The sequence below is a fragment of the Malania oleifera genome, chromosome 10 (assembly GCF_029873635.1).
Source record: "Malania oleifera isolate guangnan ecotype guangnan chromosome 10, ASM2987363v1, whole genome shotgun sequence".
NCBI lineage: Eukaryota > Viridiplantae > Streptophyta > Magnoliopsida > Santalales > Ximeniaceae > Malania > Malania oleifera.
This window is the reverse complement of record NC_080426.1, coordinates 65,143,437-65,160,983: the sequence shown is the minus strand read 5'-3', so window position 1 is coordinate 65,160,983 and position 17,547 is coordinate 65,143,437. Positions and strand designations below refer to the sequence as shown.

At 38.5% G+C, this 17,547-nt stretch overlaps 1 protein-coding gene across 2 annotated transcripts in view; it reads right to left on the bottom strand.

Moving 5' to 3' along the window:
* Nucleotides 1-1,520: 1,520 nt before the first annotated feature.
* LOC131166976 (large ribosomal subunit protein uL3c) overlaps nt 1,521-17,547 on the bottom strand; it is a 68,332-nt gene continuing 52,305 nt past the window's right edge. For both annotated transcript variants that reach the window (XM_058125682.1, XM_058125681.1), the window contains exon 2: nt 1,521-1,877. The gene's annotated coding sequence lies outside the window, so the exon portion shown is untranslated. The remainder of the gene's footprint in view (nt 1,878-17,547) is intronic.

Sequence of the window (17,547 nt, the reverse complement as noted above, 5' to 3'; positions counted from 1 at the left end):
ACCTTCATCGATGAGCCTATACTGCCACGTCGTCAATGAACGTGAAGCGTTCGTCGACAAAGGCTGCTGCCTCCTTCTGTTCAAATTCTATTTTTTCTTTTTCTTAATTATTTAAATACTATTATTCCTCGAGTCATTACAAATAGTGTTTAGATGACTGAAGTATCGGGTTCAGTCTTCTGATGTTCCTTAACACACTAAAAAATTTGAACTGGACATAGGGTCAGACGTCTGAATTGAGGGTTCAGTCTTCTAAAGTCCCAAATCAGATGACTAAACTAAGCGTTCAATCTCCTGAAGGTGTACTGCCTCTTCTGTATTCCTTCAGAAAAATCTTCTATACTCTGAACTAATTCTTCAGTCTTTTGAAGAAATTCTTCAGTAGACTAAAGTAAAACTTCAGTATTCTGAGGTACATCTTCAGTCTTCTGAGGGTGCACCTCAGTTGTCTGGACAGACCAAATTCAGACTTTTTATTTTAGTTTTCAAAAATCCTTTATGCTCTCTTACTTTGATTTCTCATAAAACATTTTTTGAGATTTTAAATGAGGTCTCTAAGTCAATGCATAACCCTAGAAGAGCTTTCAATATATTTCATGAGATATTTAAAACATAAAGTACTTACATCATACTTCTTAAAGCCTACAACTCTAAGTTTTGAAGTCTTCCATGATATTTTTGCTTTATCTCCATCTTGTCTTCAAGTTTCAGTATGCTTTAGCAAGTTCTCACTCATGCTCTTATGATCTTCAAGTTTTATTAGATCATATTTGAATACATGCCTTTTAAACTTCATTTGATCATCTTTCTTTGGAGTATAAGCTTTTATTGATCTTTGTGAGCACTTGACCTTGTATTCTCTTTCTTGAGTCGTGTCACATCATCACTTAACTAATTGTGTTAAGTTCCTTTGATTTGTTATCATCAAAACAAAATTTCAAGCCTTGTAAGACCAACAATCTCTCCTTTTTTGATGATGACAAACAAGAATTAAAAAATTGAGTAAGTCTTAAAAAAATTCCCCCTTACAATAAGCATTAACTTAACAATATTTGCAATATCAAGATCAAGTTCAATATTAATTTCAATATCATGCTCATATCAAAATCACATCATTCAAAATCAAGATCACATCATTCAAGATCAATATCATATCATTCAAGATCAAATACTTTCATAGTTGAGCCAATATATCAACTTAAGTATGTAGTATCATGTTCAATTTTTACCCAAAATTTCTCACCCTTTTGACATCAATAAAGAAAGTAAGATATCAAGAAAAACATATAAATATTAAAGCATTGAGCAACCATAAGCAAAAGTATAGATCTAGTGAAGGCTGAAAATAGAAGCTTTGCATTTATCATGGATACCTATACCAATATTATATCATTGCTTATGGTTACAAATATATTGTCATACTCATGTATCAATTAACATACTCATGGATACCAATATATTTCATAGATACCAATACTAATATCATATCATACCACGATTTATGCTTCATAATCATGCTCAATAATTTTATGCTCAAATTTGCAATGTGTAGTGTAACAACCTGCTTATATATTCATACAAGAAAAGAAAAATAAATAAAATAGTCAACCCGAACCCGTGGGTAGTGGAGACACCTGTCATATACAACGAAACCTAAGCAGCAGTAAATGTAAATCACACACTCATAACCACAAAATACATAATACCAGAGTCAAGTATATCTCAAAATATTGTGTTTATATGTAATCTCCCAAAATTACAAAACATCCCTAGGACCTCACATCAAAATCCTCTGATTCTAGTCCAAACTTACCCTCCTAGTAGGGTAGTACAATCAACTCAATGGCGGTCATGCTCCGCCAGTCTTTCTGGGTTTCCTGAAAATCATTTAATGTTTGGGGGTGAGACACTTCTCAGTAAGGAAAAATAAACTAAATACAACCGTGTGACAACATGAATATTTAATGCAATTATACATATGCAGTACATTTTATATATTTGGAACATTTATCATAACATACTGAATAATCAAATACTTTTGTATTTTCTAATAAATCATATGATTCATAAAATGTCTGGTATAGCTGATAGTACTAAAAACATACTCAGGACGTATAGATAGCGGATGTCATGTATTACCCCCCATGACGGGTTGTGCAGCCTGAAGGCAGGACCTGACAATGACTGGCCAACCACTACCGAGTCAAAAATGTCTGTAAATACAATGGTCCCACCACACACTAGTCTAGACTACCAGGTGGACGTCTACAACTCTACACCGAAAGTCACATCGACTATCCATCTCCCACCCCCTTGTGGAGCAGTTAGCACAAATCTGAACATAATAATCTGATCTGTATAGTTACGGTATCGTGCTCCTGTAACCGAACTAAACTATCATCTGGGCTCTGATAATACATAATACATGATAATATATAATTTAGCATAAATAGATTGATAGCATTTTCTATAATAACGTAAATACATACGGCCATGGGCCGTTTACTTTCATATCTGTGGCCTTGCGCCAAAATCATACATGTACACGGCCTCGCGCCAACTATCAATCATGGCCTTGTGTCGAATATTTCATAACTTCTGAAAATCATACTTTATTCATAAAATTTCTATAATATAATATTTATTGTGTAAAATAATATTCATACCACACAATGCTGAGTAAAATTATACATTTCATCCTAAAATCATATTTCTTATATAACAATAATATTTTCCCAAATATGCATTTTTATCATAATATACAAATATAAGATATGTTTTTCTGAAAATTAATTTACTGATAAATAATAATAAATTGCATGAAAAATAACTGCTTTACTTTATTTCCTTACCTGACACTGAAAAGAAACCCCCTAAAACGCGCTCGTTTTGCACCCGCAGGGTTCCCCGTTCAACACCCTGAAAACGACAACTCTCAAAACTAAAATTCAGTATTTCTCCGTGAATAGCATTTCTTATAACTACGGGAAGATCAAATTTGGCATAAAAAGCCTTAACTCAAACTAGGGATGAATTCCAACTCTGCTCCACCAACGATTCGCTCCAGTAGATTTGGAGATAACTTCTCCGGGAGCGTCGTGGTGGCCTCAGATTGTTGATCCGGCAAACAAAGAAGCCAAAATAGAAGAGAGAGGATAGAGAAACTGTAGGGAGAGAGAGAGGGAGTGATTTTCTGATTTTTCCACATTTAAATATGAGTTTTAGGCTATTTATACAAGGAGCTTTGTCGACGAAGTCAAGAAGGCACGTCGATAAACTCTCACATTCGTTGACAAAATTCAGAATCACCCAAAACATCTCTTAGTATTTTCTTGTCAACGAAATTGACCTTCGTCGATAAGCTTATAATGCATTCATCGACGAAGGCTGCTACCTCCTTCTATTCTATTTCCATTTTTCTCTCTCTTTAATATTTAAATATCATTATTTTTCGGGTCATTACATTCTCCCCTTTTTATAAAATTTTGTTCTCGAAATTTACTATTCAGATAATTCATCATCCCTTAAGGCAAAATGGTCTACTTATTTTATTACTTACCCTCACTTATGACAGAGGAATACCGTGGTTACATTTTGAGTCATGGGAGATTACATATACAAAAGAAAATTCCCCCAAAATTAAGATATCACTTACTAACTAAAGTATTACATGTACCTGCATAAGAAATACTACACAATCACTTACATTTCTAGTTACATCTGTTCTTCTTGGAACAATTGCGAGTACTTCTATCTGATCTGTTCCTCGATTTTCCAAGAAACCTCTTCTACTGTATGATTCCTCCATAGAACCTTTACCAAATGAATCTTCTTATTACGTATTTCTTGTCCTCTTCTATCTAGAATTTGCACGAGTACCTCCTCATAAACTAGTGAATCACTAAGCTCTAATTTACCAAAATTGATTATATGAGAAGGGTCTGGGACGTATTTTCCTTAGCATGAAAACATGGAATACGTTATATATCCTGGATAACGCAGGTGGTAAAGCTAACTTATAGGCAACCAGTCCCACTTTCTCTAGAATCTCAAACGAACCGATAAACCTAGGGCTAAGTTTACCCTTCCTTCCAAACCTCATAAACCCTTTTAATTGAGCTATCTTCAGAAATACATGATCCCCAATGTCAAATTTTAACTTCCTGTGAGGATTACCGGCATAACTCTTCTGTTGGCTCTAAGTTACACTAATTCTATCTCTGATGAGCCGAACCTTATCATATGTCTGCTGCACAAGCTCTGGTCCCACAACTTGCCGCTCACCCATCTCGTCCCAATACAAAGGAGATCGGCATCTCCTACCGTATAAAGCCTCAAACATTGTCATGCAAATGCTATCCCGATAACTGTTATTATACACGAACTCCACCAGTGGCATGAACTGAGTCTAACTACCCTCAAAGTCTAATACGCATGCTCGGAGCATATCTTTTAGTATTTGTATTGTCCTTTTAGTTTGCCCATCTGACTGAGGATGGAATGTCGTGCTAAACGATAGCTGAGACCCTAAAGTTTCATACAAGCTTTTCTAGAATCATGACGTGAAACGCGGGTCTCGATCTGACACTATGGATACAGGCACTCCATGAGAACGAACTATCTCCTGAATATAAATCTCTGCCAAATGGCTGAGGGAATAGCTGATCTTGATAAGGAGGAAATTGGCGATCTTAGTTAACCGGTCTACTATCACCCAAATTGCATTCTGGCCATGCGATGTCGACGGCAACCCTAAGAAAAAATTCATGGATATATGATCTCACTTCCACTCTGGGATAAATAACGACTGCAACTGACCCACCAGCCTCTAGTGCTCAGCTTTTACCTGCTGGCACGTCAGACACTGCCCTACATACTCGATAATTTCCTTCTTCATACAACTCCACCAATAAAACTCTCGCAGATCTCTGTACATTTTCATACTGCCGGGATGAACCGTATACAAAAATCTGTGAGCCTTCTCCAAAATAGTCTTGCTGAGGTCAATATCAGCAGGAACACATAATTTGGTACGGAATCGCAAAGTTCCATCATCTGAAATGTAGAATTTCTCTCCCTGACGATGCTGCCTCTATCTATCACCTCTACTAATTTTGGATCTTTCTTCTGAGCGGCTTTAATTATTTCCTGCAGAGTAGGTTGTACTGCTAAACTGGTGATACATACATGAGGATCACTGTAGTGACCCGAATAATTATAATATTTAAATAATATTAGAGAGAGAGGAAATAGAAATTGGAAAGGATAAAGAAAGACGCAACAGACCTCGTCGACGAATGCGAAGTTACAATTGGACTCGTCGACGAGTGTACATTTCTTTGACGAAAAAATACCGAAGAGCAAATCTCTTATTCCTGAATTTCATCAATGAAAAATAGAGTTAGTCGACGAACTTCCTTCATGACCTCGTCAATGAGGTGACGTGGCTCGTCGACGAAGGTCGTAGTATAAATAGTTCTAAATGTGATTTTTTGATAGAATTTCGTCGTAGAATCCCCCCTTCTCTCTCCCTTCGGTTCCCCAACCTTCTCTCTAGTTTTATGGGTCCATTCTTCGCCGGATCGATGATTCGAAGCCACCACGACACTCTTAGGGAAGTTTTCTACTTATCTGCTGGAGTGGATCGTCAGTGGGTCGAGTTCAGAGCTCATCCCAGATCCAAGGTAAGACTTTTTACTTATTATTTGACTTCTTGTCAGTTGTAGAAAGCGTAGTACGCGTAAAAATACTAAAGTTTAGTTCCGAGGAATGTTGTTTTTAGGGTGTTGAGCGGGGAACCCTGCGAGTACAAGAGTATTTCTCTCAGAGACTTTTTAGGATTTAGGTAAGGGGATAAACTAAGCTAGTTATTTTATGAAAATGTATGTATGTTATTACAACATTTGATTTTAGGGATATATATATATATATATATATATGTATATTCTTTATGTTTGGGAAATACTGCTGTAAAAGATGATATGTTTCAATATGTATAAAACCTATTTTGTGTGGCATGAGTGGAATTTATGAAATACTATTTTCTGGGAACATGGTAAAGATATGGATATGATTTGCTGGCATACGGGTCGTGTTATGTATATGATTTGCCGGCGTACGGGCCATGTTATGGATATAATTTGCTAGCGTACGGGATGGTAAAATATGAAATACCAGCATACGGGCCGATGATTTTCATGATATACGTATATATGCAAAATGATATGATTGATTTGATAATTAATGGTATGAAATATCTATGTATCACAGTTTCAGTATATGTTATATGTTATCAGAACTTGGTTGGCTTGGTCTAGTCTAACACTTGCACGGTACCGATGCTATGTGTTCATGATTTATCATGATATTTGTGTTAATTCTGTTGTACGAAGTGGTGCGAGGTTGGATGGTTGATGTGGTTTTAAGAAGTGTAAGCGCCCCTAGTGTACGGACCAGGTCTGGCAGACCAATCGGACTTACAGATTGTACTTTTGACTTGACAGTGGTCAGCCAACCCTTATCAAGTCCCGCCTTCGAGCCACACAACCCAGTCATGTGGGGGTAATACATGACAACGGCCAGCTAACCTACCAGGATGCTTTTGTATTATTATTATATGAGATACTCTATGCCATTAGAAATCCTTTATGTTCTGCTTTTGAATGAGTATATATGTTTTCCCAGATATGATATATACAGTTTTACTAGTTATGTTCATGATTATATATATATATATATGTATATATATCACATAAATGTTCGTGTTGCCACACACTAGTGTTAGTTTATTTCAATTACTGAAAGGTGTCTCACCCCGAAATTTTATGAACTTTTCAGGAGCCCCTAATAGGAGAGCGGATAAAGCTCTATTGAGGTAGATACGGTTGACTTGCCCTTTTTGAAGGGTATGCATTTTGTTATAGGTTCAAATGATTTTTGTGGGAATGACCCTAGGTCTCCTTTTGTAGTAACTCTAGTATTGAGATGAATGGTTTTGTGTTTATGATATTGTGATTTTATGTTTCCTACTGCGTAGGCTTTCATTTTATATTTATGTTATATCTCTGGTACCCATGGGTTCAAGTGCATTATATTTTTATTATATTAAAAAAAAACCTATGGAAATTAAGCAGGTCGTTACAGTTTGGTATCAAATCTTAGGTTTCTAAGTTCTGTAGACTTTAGAATGCAACGGAAATGATACCAAAGCATAGGAAAATGATTCTAGGTGTTGTTCTACAGTCTAAAGGCAGGACTTCTGTGATAGTTTCTGTGTTTTTCCTGGGGTGACGATTTCAAGAAAACCATAGTAAACTATTGTCGGGTCATGTTCCTAGAATGTAGGACTGAGGTTAGGAATAAGTTGGGAATGTTAAGATAAGTGGTGAGATTAGGTGGGTAAATTATAAGGATAATATTTTTAAGTTGCATTTTTTATTCTTTAAGATGGATCTAGGAGGAGGTAGTGCCCATGCGAGTGGCAGTGATGGAGCGGGCCATCAGGTGCAAGAGGGACTAACTCTGACGCGATATTACGTAGCGTGGCTCAGCAGGTTATGGCTGAGGTCTCTAAAAGCTCGAGGGAGCAGGGTTGTCCGTCGGCAGGCCATGGATGCACTATTGAGAAGTTTATGAATATGAATCCTCTGACCTTTTCAGGAGGAGTCGATCTTGCAGCCGCTAAGAACTAGATGCAAGAGACCGAGAAAGTCTTGGCTGTGTCGCAGTGTACTAAGGAACAGAGGGTCCTCTTTGCCACCTATAGACTAAAAGGGAAGGCTGAGAGGTGGTGGACTGCCATGAGGCTTTTGGAGCAGCAGAGGACTACGCTGATAGCCATGACTTGGGAACGATTTAGAGAATTGTTCTTTGATAGATTTTTTCCAGCTACTGTCAGGAATACTAAAGTAGAAGAGTTCCTGAGTCTGAAGTAGGGATGGTTATCAGTCCAGCAGTATGCGGCGCGTTTTATTGAGCTTTCTCATTTTGCTCATACTTTGTTCCTGATGAGGCGAAAAAGGCGAGGTAGTTTGAAAAAGGCTTGAGGCGGAGTATATTCAAGCAAGTGGTAGTACTATGGATCCAGGATTTTGCTGAGTTAGTCGGCAGAGCAGCTTTAGTAGAGGTTGGTAAGCGTTTAGATATAGAGGAGCAAAGACAAAGGAAGAGATCTGTATCTTCAGGCTATCAGCAGGGTCCTAGACATGGTCAATGGAGGAGAGGAAACCATGGCAGAGGGCTGAGACAGGAGACGGGAGGACGTGAGGTGCAGGCAAGGCAGGGTCCTCCAATCTGTCAGATGTGTGGTAGGAGACACTAAGGAGAGTGTCGAGCAGGTGGGGTGGTTTTCTATCGCTGCGGTAGACCAGGGCATATGGTGCGAGACTACCCTACACCACCAGATGTAGCTCCAGCTCCCAAACCATATTGGGAAGGTTATCAGGCGCCACATGGGGCCAATAGAGGAATACTGCTCTAGCCATAGTGTTTGTGCTGAAGCCAGATGATGCTATGACGACAGGCAACATGGTGACAGGTATGGTTAATATGTTTTCTTTTAAAGTTATTGCATTATTTGATTCAGGTGTCACACACTCGTTCGTGTCTTTGAGGTATTATGTGGGATAGAAGCACAGTTGTTGAATACTGAATTGTTAGTGTCTACACCGACTGGATCTGTAGTGAGATGTAGTAAGATACTCTGGGATTGTTCAGTTGATATTCAAGGGAAAATTTTGTCTACTGATCTAATAGTGTTAGATATGCATGGATTCGATATAATCTTCGGTATGGATTGGCTAGTAGCTAATTTTTCCAACATAGATTGCCATTCATGAGAAGTGATATTCAGACCTCCAGGAAGAGCGGAATTTAGATTTGTAGGGTCGCAAGTGCAATCCCCGCCTTAGCTAGTTACAGTTATTCAAGTTAAGAGACTACTGTTGAGTAGTTGTCAGGGGTTTGTGGCTGTTGTAAAGGAAATGTCAGAGAATGAATTAAAACTTACTAGAACGCTTATAGTAAAAGAATTTTTAGATGTTTTCCCAAATGAGTTACCAGGCTTGCCACTCGATCGTGAAGTAGATTTCCCTATTGATCTACTTCCAGGTACAACGCCTATTTCCAAAGTACCTTACCGAATGGCGCCAGCAGAATTGGCAGAATTGAAAGATCAGTTGCAAGATTTGCTTGATAAGGGCTTCATACGACTTAGTGTATCTCTATGGGGAGCTCTAGTTCTACTTGTAAAGAAGAAATATGGGTTTTTGAGGATGTGCATAGATTACAAGGAGATTAATAAAGTGACAATCAAGAACAAATATCCTCCACCCCATATAGATGATTTGTTTAACCAGCTCCAGAGTACACAAGTGTATTCGAAGATTGATCTTAGATCCGACTATCATCAAGTGAAAGTGAGAGTAGAAGACGTCTCAAAGACGGCCTTCAGGACTAGGTATGGGCATTATGAATTTCTTGTTATGCTATTTGGTTTAACGAATGCTCTTACGGTATTTATGGACTTGATGAACAGAGTCTTCCACCAATACCTAGACCAGTTCATTGTTGCTTTTATTAATGATGTACTGGTTTATTCAAGGAGCTATGAGGAACACTTGAGGCAGGTTCTGTAGACGCTTCGAGAAAATGGGTTGTATGCTAAGTTCAATACATGTGAATTCTGACTTGAGAAAATCGTGTTTTTGGGGCATGTCATCTCAGGAGATGGTATTTCTATGGATCGCAGTAAGGTTGAAGCGGTAGTGAATTGGGCTAGACCGAGGAATGTCCAGGAGATCAGGAGTTTCTTGGGGCTAACTGGGTATTACTGTCATTTTGTAAAGGAATTCTTGGCATAATCGGGGCCTTTAACACGACCGACTAAGAAGAATGTCATATTCGAGTGAGACGCCAGCTGTAAGTAGAGTTTCGAGGAATTGAAGCAAAGATTAATCACAACACCAGTATTGGTCATCCCATCAGGGGGTGGGGGTTATGTTATTTATAGTAATGCGTCCTTGAAGGGACTTGATTGTGTATTGATGCAGCATGACAGGGTGATGGCGTATGCATCCAGGTAGTTAAAAGAATATGAAAAAAATTAACCGACCCATGATCTTGAGTTGGCTGTAGTTGTACACACATTGAAGATTTGGAGGCATTACTTGTACGGCGAGCGATGTGAGATCTTTTCCGACCATAAGTTTTTCACGTATAAGGAATTGAATATGAGACAAAGAAGGTGGTTGAAGTTAATTAAGGACTTCGATTGTACCATCAGTTATCACCTAGAAAAAGAAAACGTGGTAGCTGATGCGTTGAGCAGGAAATCGTGAAAATCAGCGTTGGCAACTATGGAGATCTACTATCCGATCATGATAGATCTGGAGAGATTCAACATCGAATTAGTTAAGAGTGGTTCTCAGACTCACAATGCTAGTTTAGTAGTGCAACCTATTGTAACGACCTCAAAATTTATATCATTTTTTTTCTTTCTTCATAATATGTATATTAATTATTCTGATACCCTCTACTATGAAACTCGGGCCTTAGCAGGCACCGGGGTAATCTTGTATACAATATTCATACCTACGCAGCGAACACATAGAACATACATCCATACATACTATACAATACCAGAGTTCAATATATTCAGACCATAGTCATATAAAACAACTCCCTCTAGTATCACCTATCCCAAAAATACAAAATTCAGTCATAAACTTACCCTAAAACCAGGGCTATCAAGAAATCACTCTATCTGCGAGCCTGATCTGCTCGCCTAACTAGCTTACCTAAAAAATGGTAAAATAATAGGGTGAGATGACGTTCAGTAAGTGGAAATACGTTATTACTAGTGTGTGACAACCAAGTTGTAAAACTATAATAATAGTATGTAAAACTACATGATCTAGTAAATCTATAAAACACGTATATCACATGCATAGGAGCTTAAAATATTTGTATCATCTGAACTTTCTATCATTTATACTGCTAATATCATACTATATACAACAAAAATTGTAAAACTATATACATATACATAACTGTGCTTTTTCCCTGGAACTCTATATGTCAAGATTTGACCCCTTATGACAGGGTTGTGCGGCCCGTAGGCGATACTTAACCTGGTCGGCCCTCTAGGTAAGTCATTATACTCTACACTACCTCAGTCTGGCCAAACTACATACTCTCCTAGGTGCGAGACTGGCTGCTACCTCGCCAAACCGACCCCCTCAACCCAGCGAACTGGGGAGTTGCATACTCTCCGAGCATGATTGACGGTACCCACACACTATTTGAGATATGTGGTTGCACTCTATTTGCATCAGTAACGGTACTGTACTCTATATTCTGTATCTGTATTGTATTTATATGTAATCTTTTCACAGGGATCTGATATCATACATACATATATATATACTATACTATACTATACTCTTTATACTGCTTTCATTATGTTTCCAAAATAACCATAACACCATAACTCTGTACTATAAATTCTATAATATCTGTAGCATCTTGATGCTATAAATGTATACTCTGTCTGTACTTTCTATCTATATGATCTGTCTGTACTTTCTATTTGTATAATCTGTCTGTACTCTCTGAGTGTTATGGCATTTAGGAAAACATAACTTTCTATATACACCATTTATATACTGTTCTATCTGTATACTGTTTAACATCTGTCTGTGTAATCATCTAAGTAAAACTATATATGTATACATATTCTGTCTATATAAAAATCTGTAAAATATCTAGCTATATATGTATAGCTTGTTATACTGAATACTGTACAAAACTTCATATCAGGTAATATCTACTCTGACCACACATACTTTAAAAATTCATATTCTGTAATATAACTGGTATACATGCATATATATATATATATATATATATATATATTAATATATAAATGTATAAAATTTCTGATAACATATATGAATTTCCTAGCATAGCATATTTTCCTTACCTTAAATTTGAAAAGCCCCTATTAAATTTTGTCCCTATACCCGCAGGGTTCCTAACTCAACATCCTAAAAATAATATCCCTTAGTACAAAACATCAGTATTTTATTACCTACAACATTTCTTACAACTACAAGGAAAGCATAATCTGAATAAAATACCTTACCCTGAATTTGGGATGAATTCCAAACTAACTTCTCCCATGATCAGTTCCGGCAGACTTGTAGAGAACTTTTCCAGGAGCGTTGTGGTGGCCTCATATCTTCAATCCGGTAAAAAATAGGGCCGAAATCAAAGAGAGAAGGGGAGAGGGGCGTAGAGAGAGAAAAAAGGAAGTGTTATGCACCAAATAATGCTGAAAAATTAGAGTTTTCACTATTTATAAGGCCGGATTCGTTAACGAGACACGTCACCTCGTCGACGAGTCCCATAGAAAATTCGTCGACGAACCTGCACCCTCGTCGACAAGTTTCAGTTAGCCTTAAACCTTCTCTTGGTATCTTCTCGTTGACGAGACGTGGCTTCGTCGACAAGGCCTTGTGAAAAATTTTCTGAGCTATTACATTCTCCCCTCCTTATAAAATTTCGTCCTCAAAATTTACTATCTGTATGTTTATCTATCATCTCACAAAAGCAAATGGTCTACTTATTTTATTATTTACCCTCACTTATGGCAGAGGAATACCGTGGTTACAAAATATGTTTTGGGAGATTACATATGAAGCTAAAAACTACTCACTAACTACATCAATACATGCACTTGCAAAAGACAATATAATCTATCTATTTATACTTTACTTGTTTATCACTAAACCTCTTGAAACAACTGCAGGTATCTCTATCTGATCTGCTCTTCAAACTCCCAAGAAACTTACTCTATAGTGTGATTTTTCCAAAAAACTTTAACTAATTGTATTTCTTTAGTGCACAGTGTCTATGTCTTTCTGTCTAGAATTTGAATTAGTACATCTTCATAAGCTAATAAATTTTTAAGCTTGATTTCTGCATAGCTGATTATATGGTTCAAGTTTGGGATGTATTTCCTTAACATAGTAACATGAAACACGCAGTGTATTCTGGATAAAACTGGCGGCAAAGCTAGCCTATAGGCAACTGACCCTATTCTCTCTAGTATCTCAAAAGGACCAATATACCTAGGGCTCAACTTGCCCTTATTTCCAAATCCCATAACTCCTTTTAGATGAGCTATCTTAAAAAATACTCGATTTCCCACATCAAACTCTAATTCTCGGCGGCGAGTGTCTGCGTAGCTTTTCTGCCGACTATGTGCTGTACCGATTCTTTCTCTAATTAATCGGACCTTATCGGACGCCTGTTGTATTATCTCTGGATCCAAAACTCACATTTCACCTACTTCATCCCAGAAAAAGGAGAATGACATCTCCTACCATACAATGCCTCGTACGGAGTCATGTTGATACTAGACTGGTAACTGTTATTATAAGCAAATTCAACTAGTGGTAGAAATTGAGTCCAGCTACCCATTAAATCTAGCACGCATGCACGAAGCATATCTTCTACTGTCTGAATCATCCTCTCAGTCTGACCATCTATCTGAGGATGGAAAGCAGTGCTAAAAGCTAACTGTGTACCCATAGCCTCCCAAAAACTTTTCTAGAATCGTGAAATAAACCGAGGATCTCAGTCCGAGACTATGGATACTGGACATGAACACGAACTATCTTCTGAACATATATCTATGTCAGTCTATCCATGGAGTAGCCGACTTTAATAGGGATAAAATGAGTGGTCTTCATCAAACAATCCACAACTACCCAAATTATATTTAACCCCTGACACACTGCCAGTAATCCTGTAATGAAATCCACCGAAACGTGATCCCATTTCCATTCTGGAATGAACAGCGGCTGCAATTGCCCCGCTAATCTCTGGTGCTCAGCTTTAACCTACTGGAACATCAAGCACTATTGTATAAACTCGGCTATCTCCCTTTTCATTCCACTACACTAAAAGTACTCTCGCAGATCCCTATACATTTTAGTGCTACTTGGATGTATAGTGTATAGAAATCTGTGAGCCTCTTCTAGTATAGTTCTTCTTATCTCGATATCTACAGGAACACAAAGCCTAGTGTAGAACTGTAGGGCTCCGTCATCTGATATGTTGAATTCCTCACCCTAACCATCTCGCACCCTAGCCATTACCTCTACCAACTCTACATCATCAGCCTGAGCTGCTTTAATCTTCTCATACAGCGTAGGCTAAACCACTAGGTTGGCAACAAACACCTGAGGACTATCTTCTACCAATTCTATACTAAGTCTCTTTAAATCCATTAGAATCGAGTTTTGAATCTCCATGGCTGCTAACAATGGACCCACTAATTTCCTACTCAGAGCATCAGCTACCACATTCGCTTTCCCCGACTAGTAACTAATGGTGCAGTCATAATCTTTAATGAGTTCTAGCCACCTTTTTTGTCTCATATTTAGCTATTTCTGGGTGAAGAAATATTTCAGACTCTTGTGATCCGTGAAAACCTTGCACTTCCCACCATATAAATAATGCATCAAGATCTTGAGAGCATACACCACTGCAGCTAACTCCAAATCATGCATAAGATAATTCTTCTCATATTCTTTAAGTTGTCTAGACGCATAAGCAATGACCCTGTTGTACTGCATCAACACGCATCCAAGACCTTTCAAAGAGGCATCACTGTATATCACGAAATCGTCCTCCCTTGATGGAATAGCTAGAACTGGCACCAAGACCAACTGCTATTTTAATTCTTGAAAACTCTACTCACAGTCATTGGTCCAATCAAACTTCACATTTTTCCTTGTAAGTCATGTTAATGGACCGGATAGTCTGAAGAAGCCATTTACGAAGCGCCGATAATAGCCTGCTAATCCCAGAAAACTCCTGACCTCCTAAACACTGCTTGGCCTTTCCCAATTCACCACAACCTCTATTTTACTTGGATCAACTGATACACCTGCTTCAGAGATCACATGGCCGAGAAAAGTAACCTGTCTTAACTAGAACTCACATTTCTTTAATTTTGCATAAAATTTCATTTCTCTCAATATCTGCAATACCAACCTCAAATGATGCTCGTGCTCCTCAAAATTTCTCGAATAGACCAGTATATCATCAATAAATACAACGACAAACTGGTCCAAATACTAATGGAACGCCCGATTTATCAAATCTATAAATATTACTAGTGCATTAGTCAACCCAAACGGCATCACTAAGAATTCGTAATGCTCATACTTGGTACGAAATGCGGTCTTCGAAATATCCTCTACTCTAACTTTCACCTGATTGTAACCCGACCGCAATTCAATTTTAGAGTAAACCTGAGTCCCCTGAAGCTGATCAAACAAGTTATCGATCCTAGGGAGAGGATATTTATTCTTGATCGTCAGTTTATTTATCTCTTTATAATCGATACACAGTCTAATGGTCTCATCCTTCTTTTTCACGAACAGAACTGGAACTCCCCAAGGCGACACACTGGGTCTAATAAATCCCTTATTCAACAATTCCTGTAGTTGATCTTTCAATTCTTTCAACTCTACTGGAGGCATCCGATATGGTGCTTTAGATACTAGTGCAAATTTCGGCAACAGATCTACGGTAAATTTAATCTCACGGTCAGGCGGCAAACTAGACAATTCTTCTGGAAAGACATCTGAGAATTCCCACACTACTAGTGTATCGGCTTGTCTCAATTCTTTTGGCAAATCTTTTATTTATGCGATATACCCCTGGCAACAACCCTATAGCAACCTCCTCACCTGAATAGCTGACACCAGCTGTGGTGACGCATGTACACGTGAACCCACGAATCTACATTCTTACTCATTCAGGGGTTTAAAAATTACTTCTTTCTGGTGGTAATCTATGCTAGCATAATGAATAGCTAGTCAGTCCATGCCCAGTATTGCATCAAATCCCTGCATGTCTAGGACCACAAGATCGGCTAACAACACTCTCTCCTGAATACTTACTAAAAAATTTCGAAGCACCTTCCTGCATTTTACCACGGATCTAATCGGCGTACCCACAGATAATTCTACATCTAATAGTTGTGTCTCTATCCCAGTCATTCTGACATACCCCACCAATATGAAAGAGTGGGTGGCACCTGTATCAAACAAAACAACAATTTTATATGGTAAAGTAGTAAGGGTACCTGTGACCACATCTCCAGCCGTCTCAGCGTCTCTCGATGTCAATGCATAGACCCTCGCCGACGCACTATTTCTTTGTTGACCTCCGCAAGGTGCCTGGTATCCACCCCGAAACAGTCTGGGAGCTGGTGTATAATTCGACAGCATTTGACACGATCGAGCCATATGATCGAGCCTTTTGCAACGATAACAAACGTTTTCCCTCAATCAGCACTCACCGGAATGTCTCCGTCCGCATCTAAGACAAATGGCAGGAAGCTGTCCACCCTGAAATCCACCATGCTCTACCATCTGTTTCTGGCCTCTGCCAGATCTATCTCCTCTCCAAGGGTCTCAACTGGGACCTTCCTGAAAACTCGAGGGCGCAGTTCTCTTCCTTTAACTCTTTGTCTCCGTCTCTCTAAATAGACTCTCCTATGCTATACTAGCCCTGTCAACCAACTCTAAGAAATCCTAAATCCTCAGTACTGCCACCTTCCTATAAATATCACGCCTCATGTTCCTCTCGAACATTCTTGCCTTCTTTACTTCATCGGGAATGATATATGGGAAGAAACGCGAAAGCTCAATAAATCTCACTACGTACTACTGGATGGTCGATAACCCCTGGGACAAACTCAGAAACTCTTGTACTCAAGTCTCTCTGACTGAGGTAGGATAATATTTATCAAAGAACACGTTCCTGAATCGAGCCCAGGTCATCGGTACTGGAATTGTCCTCTGCTCCTCCAATAATCTGGTGGCTGCCCACCATCTCTCGGCCTCCCCTGCTAGTTTATACGTAGCATATAAGACTCTCTACTCATCGATGCAGTGAAGTATTGACAGAATCTTCTCTACCTCCTGCACCCAGTTCTCAGCAATTGCAAGGTCAGTCGCTCGAGAAAAAGTTAGCGGATACATCTTCATGAATTTCCCTATGGTACATCCCTAAGCTGGAGGTGGACCTCCCTATTCCCTAGAGCTCCGAGCAATCTGAGCCATAACTTATTGAGCCACACTACGTAGCACAGCATCCGAATCTCCACCTCCTGCGCCAGAAGAACCCACTCCATCATCACCACTGGCATAAGCGCTACTGCCTCCTAGGTCCATCCTGAAAACATATAAAATACCATTTCAGAATCCTATTTCCCTACAGACTCAACTTATTCAACTAAAATTCCAAATTCTCTATTAACCATCTCTTCTAATCCTAACCCCAAATCACATCCCATAACCTAAATACATAACTCGTCGATAGTTTATTATGACTTTCCTAAAGTCGTCACCCCAAGAAAAACACAGAAACCACCACGAAAATCTTGTATCCATATCATAGAATAAAACCTCAAATTCTTTTCCTATATTCTGGTATTATTTCCCGTTGCACTCTAAAGTTTACAGA